Source organism: Colobus angolensis, unplaced genomic scaffold (assembly GCF_000951035.1).
Source record: "Colobus angolensis palliatus isolate OR3802 unplaced genomic scaffold, Cang.pa_1.0 Scaffold101, whole genome shotgun sequence".
NCBI lineage: Eukaryota > Metazoa > Chordata > Mammalia > Primates > Cercopithecidae > Colobus > Colobus angolensis.
Genome location: NW_012111031.1, coordinates 4,834,951 through 4,847,901, shown reverse-complemented (window position 1 = coordinate 4,847,901; position 12,951 = coordinate 4,834,951).

The following is a 12,951-nucleotide window of genomic DNA, read 5'->3' as shown; positions in this document are numbered from 1 at the left end:
CATTTTCACAACATTGATTCTTCCTATCCATGAGCATGGAATATTTTTCCATTTGTTCACGTTCTCTCTTACTCCCTTGAGCAGTGGTTTGTAGTTCTCCTTGAAGAGGTCCTTCACATCCCTTATAAGTTGTATTCCTAGGTATTTTATTCTCTTTGTAGCAATTTTACTGGGTTTTGTGATTATTAGGGTTACTAAATCAAGCTGAGGCTGGATATATTTCAAATTTAATTGATGATGTCCTACTGCTAGACTTCACATTGCAGTTATTTAGATTAAATAATCTTACATATAGAGAGAATGTTTGTGATACAGTTGCCCCAAAGTCAGTTGTTTTGGGAGCCCAAATCTCCAGGTGGGATTTCAAAGCCCATGCAGTGGGCTTTTTCTGTCTTTCTATGTGAACAAAAGCAAGTTACTTAGAATACCTGTGCAAGATGGAAACAATCATGAAGTACTCGTAGCCTAGCAACTTCTCAAAATTCTTATTTGACAATGTCTATAGAGTGCTTTCTGCTTATTAGAGGAAGAGGGACTTTGTAAAATAAGCCATTACTGGTATCGTTAAGGCAATACCTACTGGAGCAGGGAATTATTGCTCCACGTTTGCCACCAGTTCTGTAGTTCTTTGAAGAGCTAAACTATCCATGATTGGGAATAATTTTAATAATGTGTGTACAGGGGCAACCTCAGTTAAATAACACAGAACTGGAGACTTCAAGCAACCAGCATTTCTCCAAACAGAAGAAAATCCACCTCCTTCACAAGCAACAATAGCAATTAAAACAATACTTATTTAGCACTTACTATGTGCCAAGAACTCTTCTAAATGTGTTACATGCAATCCCTCAATTATCACAGCAACCCTGTGAAATAGACAGTATTCCTATTCCCATTTGATAGACTTTAAAAAAGGCACTTGGGGAGCTTAATTGGCAGAGGCAACTCAGAAATTACAGTCACAGGATGTAAAGGCAGGCCATCAGATTCTGGGCAGAATTTTGACCATTATTCATATCTAGTCAAAGGCGAAAAAGCATGAGGACTTTAGGAGGAAGAAAATATTTCCCTCTTCACTTTGTGACATCAGCCAAATTATTCACGTGATCCACAGATTTAAGGTTGGATGATACAAATTACAGAGGCGAGGAAAGTAGAGGCCACCGCTGTGGTCCTTGAAAGGTTTGAGTTCCAGGAAGACCTGCTATAGACATATGGATCCTGGAAAGGTAAACAATATACCTAGTTGTGACCTGTAAGGTAATGACCACATGCTCCTAGAGTTTAGCTAACACTACTCATATAACACTAAGCATAAAACTGGGATTGGCCACCATGTTAATCTCTGTCACACCAAAAGTTTCACTCAGTCTATCATTAATGAGGAAAAGAAGTGACAGCCAAATGCATTCATGCATTCACAAGTTATATCAGGCTGATCTCATTTATTTTTTGAAAGAATTCCTAAACTGATAAAGAGAATGCCATAACATTAGAATACTAAAATTCAGTAAAGGTTTTGGACAACACACTCGAATGTAGGCTGATAATACCATGGGTAGATGGACTTGGACCTTGCTGTAGCACTAGAGAGGGCTCGTTAATGAAACACAAGTTCAATTTAGTGGAATGCACCTTGTCTCATGTTGCAGAGATTTTCCCTGTCATTTTCAGTGTTCCTATCAATAATTTGAATGAGGACATTGATATGGTTAGGCTGTGTCCCCACCCAAATCTCATCGTGAATTGTAGCTCCCACAATTCCCTTGTGTCGTGGGAGGGACCTGGTGGGAGGTAATTGAATCACAGAGGCAGATATTCCCCGTGCTGTTCTCATGATAGTGAATAGGTCTTATGACATCTGATGGTTTTGTAAGGGGGAATTTCCCTGCGCAAATTCTCTCGTCTGCCACCACGGGAGAAAGACATGCCTTTCGCTTTCCCCCATGATTGTGAGGCCTCCCCAGCCACGTGGAACTGTGAATCCATTAAACCTCCTCTTTTTATTTATAAATTACCCAGCCTTAGGTATGTCTTTATCAGCAGTGTGAAAATGGACTAATACAGACATAAAAAGCAAATGTACCTAATTTGCAGATTCAAGAATCTGGGAAATATCTGAAAGCTGAATAACAGAAACCAAAGAGTTTAACAGACTGAAATGAGGAATTCAAATTAACAAAATATAACATAAACAAGGCTTGACTCATTCTGTGTGGCACTGGAAAGGAGGCCAGAATTGGCCAGTAGAATTTACCTAAAGGCAAATTTTATTTTAATATGGAAAGTACCTTTCTGACAATACTATTTTCAAATATTTTAAAATAAATATCTTAAGAAGAAAAGTAAAAAAAAAAAAAAACCCAGAAATTTTCATATTAGACAATTGGTTGCCTAAATGGTTTTCTCTTTAATAGAGTACTGAACAGCAAATAATTTTATAGGAATATATTATGTATTTTTGTATAGTCAAGTATGCCATTGGAAAAATAGAGGATATTAGCCTCTCTGTAGTTCAAAGAATTTCTTTGAAGAGTCAATTCAAATAAAAGAACCAGCTTATGGCATTTTCACAACTCATGAAGTCAAACCAGGAACATACGCTACAGCAATGTTGCCACACAATAGCAGCATTGCCTGTGTATGGCTATTGAATCATGGTCCTTTACACAGAGATGTAGCCCTGAAAGAAGAAGAGAATATGCAGAGGAACCCAACGGTCAAAAGGACCTTGCTTTTCTTTTGTTTCAGCTTGATTTAATATACTACGCCTTCTATTGCATATGAGACCCGTAAGGTTTTTAGCTATTTATAGATTAGTTATATCACCAGAAAAAAGACACAGGATAAAACATTTCTGTAATAAAATTCAGCTTTTCTGAGTTCACTTGTTCACTACCAACAGATTTTTCTTCCTGTGTATTTTTAACTTAGGTCATTTAACTTCTCAAGAGATTTTGTTGTCTTGATGTGTTTTAATTTAAAAGCTGTTAAGAGTTGTTCATTTCTTTGTTAAATTCCACTAATAGTTTTATCACGTTTTGAATCATCTATATATGGACATTAGAATTTACAAAACATTGTTATGTATAAAATTACTTGAGAGTAGATTCTTGCTAATACATTGGAACAGATTTTTAAAGAGACACTGTAAACATGTAGGTATATTGAAGCCATAGTTAATGATTACCATAAATTTTCAAAGATTTAAAAGTTCTAAAACTATTGTTTTCTCCAATGAGCAAAATGTAAACAGTGATTTCAGAGAGTACACTATAGAGGAATTTCAGTAAAAATAATTGGTATAATGTCTTCTAACATCTAATATGGTAACATTTCAATTCAAAATGGTGCAATCAGTTCATACATGACAATGATACATACACAGACACACACATGCATATGCACGCACAAAGAGAAAATTGAAAAGACTTATCTAGATTAGAAAAAAAACATGTAATCAACTCTGGTGGAATGACAATGTCAAAGAGTAAACAGGCTGAAATCAGAGGTGTGTTAAGCCCAGGATGCCGAAGCAGGTATTGAGGGCTTGGCTCTTTCAGAGTGAAGGAAACTAAAAGTGCTCCATATGAAACAGGAATTGGATTTCGGGAAGGATAAGAAGAATAATGGGAGTTGGAGTCACTGCTTAAATCTGGGAGATCAGCTCCACCCATCTTCAACTAAAAGGTGTGCTTATTGTTCATCCTTACCCACAGGTGTTACAAAAACTGATCAGAAGAACACTAAGAGCCTTATACTCATGAAGGTAATAGTACCAGGTGGTTCTGCAGTTTGTTCTGTAAGCATCTCAGGCAGAAGCCTCAAAGCTAAATTACAAGACTTGGTATTTGTTTGGGGGACCAAAGGTCTAGAATGAAGACAATTTTAAAATTGATACATGGAAAAGAGGTGGGAACAAAGAAGAGAGAGGAGAGGGAGATTAAGAGTGAAGCTGGATTAGGAAAGAGGAAGTTGAAATAGGGCAGCAAAGAGAATAATATGGAAAAGAAAACAGCAATGGAAATACATTATATATGAAACAAATGTGTATATATATATATTCACTACCAAAATGAGCTTGACAAAAAAAATTAAAATATATTAAGAATTTTGTTGAAGGAAACGGTACAAAATCAGCTTTCAAAATGGAAATTACTTCAGGTGATATTAATTTTATAGAACACATACAAAATGTTTCAATAATTATTTCTAGGATATTCAAAGAAATACATAAAAATGTATCTTTCAATAGTATAAGAGATTAGGAAACAGATCAGAAAGCTCAATCAAGTAGGAATTACAAGTCATCAAGCATAAATCTTAGAAGGGAAACATATAGTATTTAAAATTTTTTAAAAATCAGTAGAGTAAAACCTAAATTGGACATAGTCAAAGAAAAAGTTATTGAAAAATAGCACCAAGAAGTTTACCAACACAGAGAAACAAAAATATATAAATAGAAAAACCATTTAAGTCTAGTGGAATTTTTTTTTTTTTTTTTTTGAGATGGAGTCTCACTTTGTTGCCCAGGCTAGAGTGTAGTGGTGCAATCTCGGCTCACTGCAAGCTCCGCCTCCCAGGTTCACACCATTCTCCTGCCTCAGCCTCCCGAGTAGCTGGGACTACAGGCACCAGCTACCAGGCACGGCTCATTTTTTGTATTTTTTAGTAGAGACGGGGTTTCACCGTGTTAGCCAGGATGTTCTCTGTCTCCTGACCTTGTGATCCACTCGCCTCGGCCTCCCAAAATGCTGGGATTACAGGCGTGAGCCACCGCACCCAGCCCCGGTGGATTATTTTTAATGTAACTCCCAGGAACAAGGAATGGAGAAGAAACATGTATAGGAATAATTGCTGAGACTCTTCCAGAAATAATGATATGGATCCTGACCTTGACAGTACACTCCGAATAGAAAGCTAGATACAAATCTAAACATAAACATATATCTGCATATATCTTTCCATATTGCAATAAAATGAAGTTGCAGGGTATCAAAAATCAAGAATTAACCACGAAGACTATCGGAGAGAAAAATCATACTCCCTACACAGATAGGGAACTAGAGGAAAAACAGAATAATATTAGTTATAATAGAGATGGGATTAGCTATGTTGACTGTCATTTCCCCTCATCACTCTGAAGATTTTCTATTTCTGATAGAATAATAGAAATAAAATACAAACATTCTATCTGTAGATTGAATAATATCTTCAGAGTGATGAGGGGAAATGACAGACAACATAGTAAATTAGTCAAGAATGAGAATAAAACAAAAATATTAAAAGACATAGAAACACTAAAAGGACTAACCCATTCACAGATCTGTACTAAAAAATCTATTGAAATATCTACTAGAGGAAAGATGAAAGAAAAGAAATGATAAGCACTAAAAGTGATTTAAAATATTGATATATATCTCAAAGCAAACACAGAAATAATTATGTTACTGTTAGAAGTATAACATTAAAACTTGAGGGAGTTTTTTGAGATAGGGTTTTCCTCTGTTGCCCAGGCTGGAGTCCAATGGTGTGAACATGGCCCCTTCCAGCCTCAACCTCCTGAGATCAAGCTATCCTCCTGCCTCAGCCTCCTAAGTAGCTGGGACTACACAGGTACACCACTGTGTGTGGCTAATAATTTTTTTGTAGAGGTGGGGTCTCACTATGTTGCTCTGGCTGATCTCAAAATCCTGGGATCAAGCAATCCTCCCGCCTCAACCTACCAAAGTGCTGGGATAACAGGTGTGAGACATTGCACTTGGCCAAGATTAAAACTCTTAACAAGATTAGGAGGGATGTTTAATAAGTAGACAAAACAAGTTTCTTGACAGCAAGATTCAAATACTGAATATTGATTCACTATGAATATTTATAATTAAAAATTTCTATTAAAATGTAAAACTCAAGAAGATTGGGCTTCCAAATAAAAAAAACAAAAAACTATATCACATTTTCTCAATTCAAGATAGAGAAAAATAGAAAATAGGAATAATAATCATGATGATCATCATGTCAAGGGGAAAATATAACAATCATGGGTTACTACTTTGCTCCATGCTAAGTAATTAGTTTGGAATACCTGAATAAAATGGATATATCGGCCTGGCGCGGTGGCTCAAGCCTGTAATCCCAGCACTTTGGGAGGCCGAGACGGGCGGATCACGAGGTCAGGAGATCGAGACCATCCTGGCTAACACGGTGAAACCCCGTCTCTACTAAAAAATACAAAAAACTAGCCGGGCGAGGTGGTGGGCGCCTGTAGTCCCAGCTACCCGGGAGGCTGAGGCAAGAGAATGGCCTGAACCTGGGAGGCGGAGCTTGCAGTGAGCTGAGGTCAGGCCACAGCACTCCAGCCCGGGCGACAGAGCGAGACTCCGTCTCAAAAAAAAAATAAAATAAAATAAAATGGATATATCACATATTACATGTACATATGAATTGTATAGATTATATTAACAGCTTTCTTAATATTGAAGGATATTTCTAACTCCCATTTCAATGCCCATATTATGGTGTTAATATACTGCATGAATATAGTTTTTAATGGTGTCTTTAGGATAATCCCATTATTCAGAACAGAAAATGATTCACAGTATTTTTTAATGTATTCTTCATAAGATTTTTTTGTGCCCACATAATATTGACTTTGTAAAAAGGATTTGAAAAATTTACTTGCCTGTCTATGCTATGAAATATTTGAATATAATAAGAATTAAAGATTAATTTAAGGATTCATTTACTTCATCTGTTAAATTCTTTTTATGAAGGCAGCTGTGTAGTCCTTTGACAGATTCTTTTTTTTGTTTTTATAGTAATTGGTTTGGGTATTTTTCTCTGTATGGGTGGTTATTTTCTAAACAGACTGTCCATCTCTTCTGGTGCCTGTTTTGGTAGGTATATTTTCTTGGAATAGTGTCCTGGACAATGAAGAAGAAAGACATGTGGAACCTTGGCCATTGAGATAATCACACAGCTACGGCACAGTGTTTACAGCCTTGTATTTCCACTAACATGTAGCTGCTGAACTCAGTCGTGGCCTAAAATCATAGGTGAGAAATTGGTGTTTATCAAATGTATGGATGGATTAACAAATGAAATCCACACAAATTAAATATACCATAGATAAGTGAAATATGTAGAGATAAAATACAGCTAAGATTTTTATTTTGGCTATATGGAGAATTTTTACTTCTAGATAGGATTCCTCTATAAATGTGTGCTTGTTTAATGTAACAACTGAAGTAGGAACACACCAAATTCACTAGTACATTTTTGGTTTTGCTCACATTAGGTATAACCTAGTCTGACCTTTAATGATAGTCTAGCCAAAGTATGTCATCTTCTCATTAGGTAATACTTCCCGCAGGTGTGTGTGTGTGTGATGAAAACAGTAATAGCTGTGCTATGTGATCTCAGCGGCTCCCCCTGCTTGGTTCTCTGATCTTTGATGTATCACATCTTTTTGTTCTACAGTCATGTCAGCAATGTTGCTTTATTGTATCAGGGTTCTATAGTTAATCATACATTTCTTTACTTAATGTATTTATTTAGCCATTCAACAAATAATTGTTGTGTTTTGAGGCATTGTTCTAGAAATCAAAGATGCAGGTAGAACAAGAAGCTGACTGGAGGAAATAATTCAATTGTGCTCAAACACTTGTGCACAGTTCGCTTAAGAATCAGGTCTCTGTCATATTATTGCTCAGGGATTTTACTTTATCCAGTACTTCTTCCCAAAGGCCAGGTTCTCACATGATGACTTAAATGTGGGTTTAGGTGCCTGTATTTTTTCAGCTATTGCTTTAATCATGGTGCTATGAGGTGAGCACAAGAAATTTCAATATAATTAAGGAATTGAATCAATTGTTAAGGGTGTTATATGTGCAACAGAATCAACTGTGAGTTCTGGGTGATGCTAGACAATGCCCACAGCTACAGTCCTGGGAAAAGACATTTGTTCCCCTCAATTAATAGGGTGATGCAAAAAATAGAATAAATTAGGATTTTAGCTGCATTGAGAATTCTAGCTTCCAAATGCAATTACTATTATGGCGATTGCTATCTTGTTTTTCCCAGTGTTAATTAAAGTTCTTGTTAGATGATTCTGAGGTAAGAAAGGCTGCTCCATGGTTTAATTCTTTCCAGTGGTTCTGGAAAAAGTAACTAAGCAAACAATGACCATACTATTCAAGACTAATTAAGTTTCTTGAAAGTGTATGTTATTCATGCTATAACTTTTTTTCTGTAAAATTGATTATTGTAGTTATTATTTTCAAGATCCAGCTATAGGAAAAAGTAATTTAAAAATTAATTAATATGCTATTCATCTTTTCTAGCATCCTGCCTGCATAACTACTTCTAGATGGAAACTCACTGTGTAAGGTGTATGCTATCCTAAGGTAAGTGATCTGCGGGGCTGGTATTGGTTTCCAATGCTCAAAGCACATATGAGAAATTCTGAGGTCAATTGCGAATTCTCAAAATGTGGAAGGAGAGACTAGTTGTTTGGAATTCTAGAGTTGGGATTTCTACACAGGCTTTCCTAAAGCCTTTTGCTTATGAGGTTTAAAACCCACTGATATTAACATTACATACGCCCCAAAATTATCAGCCTTATTGCATGTGTGTCTTTTTTCCCCCATCATCAGTATAATCAGAGCAGAGAAAGTAGTATGGGTTAGTAGGGTACACATTCCCCTATATTTCCAGCTTGAAATTTGTTGTTTTATTATGCATTTGGCTGAAATGTACTCCCTTGGTAAATGGTAAGAAAAAAATGTTTTGCAAATTTCTATTTTATTTATCATATAACAAGCTTTGACCAAGCAAAAACAGAAAATTAACTGGCTCCAATACCCAAACCATGGAAAGGGTCAGGATATGTAGATTTAGAAACCAAGTTTGTTAAGAGCCTTTCTTGATTTCTTGTCTCTAATCTGCTTTGAGATCTCCATTGTCTCAAATCATCTGTTCTCCATGGCTATTATAGTCAACTCTGGACTCACATTCTATCACCTCCCATTCCAGGAAGAAAAGAAGTTTCTCTAACCTGCTGTACATTGAAAACATCTTAGGGAAGGTCTCTGGTAGTCCTAGCCCCAGTCCTGTGTTACCACCCGGGGTTCATGGAGGCAGGTTTGTAAGTATGGGTAGCCAAATTATGGCCTCTGCAGAGGTGAGGTCTGCTGTCTACTCATCATCACATCTGTCACATGTGTTTCTTCTCTGGTAGACTTTGAGTTCCTTAGAAGCACGAACCATATAAGCATTCACCTTAATATTCTCATCACCTAACCAGGAGCCCAGAGTTGGTACTTAACATTTATTAAATAAATATTGCTAAACTGTACTCCAGAAGGACAAGTTCTAAATGTTTACCCAGATTTCTGCCAAAAATGAATTATATCACCTTAGTCTAAATTTTCTAGACACTGACAAAGAACATCTTAAGTTGAAAAAAATTGAAAAGAAAAACATCCCATAAAAGGATCGTGGTGGTAGGGAGCAGGGGACCAGTCAAAAATTTTGGAAGATCTTTGTCCCTGTAAGGCCTTAAGTTATAGAACTCATTATGAAAGAAAAGTCTCTTTTAAAGCTTGAATTTTTTAACACTTTTTGTGGAAAAAAAGAAACAAAAAGCCTAGAACAATACCGACTGATTTTGCAGAGATTTCAGTGAATTCAGAAAGTATTCCAAGGGCTCAGAGTCAACATAATGCTTTACCATTGAATGGGCTTCTTATTTTGGAAACACTATTTACACAATCAACCCTGAGATAGGTTAGGAATATCTGTAGCAAATTTTATTATAAACTTGCTCTCAAAATCATCAAGATTGAAACCCAAAGCCACTCATTGGTAAACACCCAGGGACAACAGACTATTAATGGTGGATACTATTCCTGTCTAACAAGGACAATCATGAAATGTATTAAAAACCCCTTATTAATTGCTTTCATATTATCACTGCTGCCCACATTAGAAAGAATGATTTAAAAATCAGTACACTTCTGTAGTATCTTATACCTTCTAAAGTACTTCCAGATTCCATCTTATACCTTATAAAGTACTTCTATCTTATACCTTCTAAAGTACTTCCACATTATATCACATTGTTCCTTTTGTCAAGGAGAAGCCTAGTTCTTATTTCTGTTTTATTTCAGATAATATCTTATGGCCACACATTGAGTTAATAGTACAAGGTCAAGGTTCCTGAAACCCTCCAAAATATACATTTCAAGAGCATTTAAAAGGACATTCTATAGCTGAAACTATATATCAGTCTTAAGCAACTAAGGTGTTCTTAGACTCTTTGACAGTAAGTCATTGTTTTGACAGCAAATCCAATGGCCTTCATTTAAAAAGAAAAAAATTATCTAGGATACTGTCACTTAAAATGTGGTGAGTACAGTCATCACGAAAAGAGTGAAAAGGTTGCTGGATTTAAGTTACAGGACTTGGATTCTTGTTTATGCTCTTGGTGTTGGCAGTTGAGTGACTTTGACCAAGTTGCTCAACTTCCCTGAGCTCCATTTTTCTTTGTATAGAAATGGAGAAATAATAATATCTATTTCAAAAGTCCTTGTGAAGATTAAATGAGATAATACATGTAAAAATACTATAAAATTGTAAATCATTGTTTATAATTATATGACACAACTGAATTTGTTTACCTGACTGAATACTAGACAAAATATTTCATTAGGTGGGACACCAACATGGCCAAATAGGAACAGCTCCAGCCTCCAGCTCCCAGTGTGAGTGACAGAGAAGATGGGTGATTTCTGCATTTCCAACTGAGGTACTGGGTTCATCTCACTGGGGTGTGTGGGACAATCAGTGCAGGACAGTGGGTGCAGCCCAACGAGCGAGAGGAGCGAGAGCCGAAGCAGGGCGAGGCATCCCCTACCCGGGAAGCACAAGAGGGAAGACAATTCCTTTTCCTAGCCAAGGGAAACTGAGACACACAACACCTGGAAAATCTGGTCACTCCCACCCTAATACTGCACTTTACCAAGGGTCTTAGCAAACGGCACACCAGAAGATCATATCCCGCACCTGCATCAGAGTGTCCCATGCCCACAGAACCCTCCTCATTGCTAGCACAACAGTCTGAGATCTAACAGGAAGGCAGCAGCAAGGCTTGGGGAGGGGCACCCACCATTGCTATAGGCTTAGGGTCTTCTAGGAGCAAGTATTCTTTAATTAGAGAAAACATGACCATTACATGAGACATAAAACTTGCTTACACTGTGATAGAATTTGTTTTATTGTTCAAGCCTAATTGTATCCTCGTTAGTAAGAAGTCAACCAGAGTGAAATAATAAAACACACAATGTTTCTCGACACAGCAGGTTCCTGGGAAAAAGGTTCTGGGCCACTTTGAGCTGTGGTTCCCTGAAGGAGGAGTTGCTAAAGATAAGAGGTGAACAGGTTGTCCCTGAGGATAGATGTACCTTCTTGATTTTATTTAGGGTGGTTCCTAGGTAATGAAAGGAGATATTTTTTAGCAATAAGAAAGTAACTATGATTCTAGTATTTAAACTTTGGGTTATCCTTTAGGCATGACGGAATAAATGACTTGCTGAATTGTGAGATGCTCGTGAATTAATCCCTCATGGAGAAATTTTGCATACAGGCTAAAGCCCTTACTGAAACTAAGTAGGACACTGGGGCTAGCTCATAAGCTTTCTTTTATCTGGACTAACTTCTCCCGAGAGAGGGTGATAGGGAGTGTGTTTTAATGTATTGTAAAATGCCTCTTAAGCGAAGTAAGTTTATGAACCAGGGAAGAACCTGAAAAAGATGACACTGAAGAATATGCCACAAATCGGCATTCATTGATTCTGAAATTAGAAGTAGGAGAGAGGGAAAACTCTTCTCTCCTCACAGTGGTCCATCATAGCACCTAGAGCAGGAACTTATGCCCCACGCAATCTGCCCTGATAGGGAAGAACTACCATTTAGACAATCCTGGCCGAGTCTGAGGAGATAGCACTGTATTAGAAATCCTAATTCACGCCATTATATTTCAAATGTTCTTCAATGTAGCTTTCCTGGTAATAAAGCTAATATTTCCATGGCCAGATATAGGATTCCTGTATTCAGCTCTCAATTGGTTATGAACTTGGGTTAGAACTGGGGGTTAAATAGGCATTATTATTATCCCTAAACTCACTGAAGTACTTTGCTTACATTCTCTTTGATGCTTTTAGGCATGGGAAGTCAGCAGGAAAATACTGCAGAATGTCACTCGTGGGTCTCACCCCACCTGCCCTGGCAGTCACTTCATTCCCCAGCCCTTGACACTCACTCAAGATGTGAAAGAGCTTTTTCTCTCTCACTCAGCAACTTGTTTTTTTTAACTGATTTTGGCAATCTTATTCTACATTCTGGGAAATTTGACAAGTAAAATAAAGTTGCTCAACTAGAATGACATCTTGGTTCTGCATACTATTTTTAATAAAACTACTGATTTCAGACTCACAGACACCAGAAACACACCAAATATTCAACAACAAACTCAGAATATGTTTCTCTTTTATGTAAAGACAAAGATCCCACCTGACTTCTGTGCTCTACTTCTGATACCTGTATTTAATAGGCACTAAGATATTTGTTGAGTAAACGAAATGAAGGAGTGTTACTAGACCCTGGGTCAGTTATTGGTAAAAATTCACTACAAACTTATGTCACTTCTGTCTAATCTATAGATAAGATCAGGGCATACAAAATTCTACCTAGTTTTCTTCTTTTGTACTGATGTTCCCAGAAAATGAGGCCAGAAAAATGACATTGCCTATTACGGGATTTGGCCTCAAGTCCTTCTATAGTCTCCTATGGAGAAGATGTACACTATACTTAAGCCACAAAGACTATTTCTCCCTAGAAAGAGGCAAGCCTGGGAGCTCTGGGTCTCGTTTTGCCCCTTTGACCCTACCTGTTCCA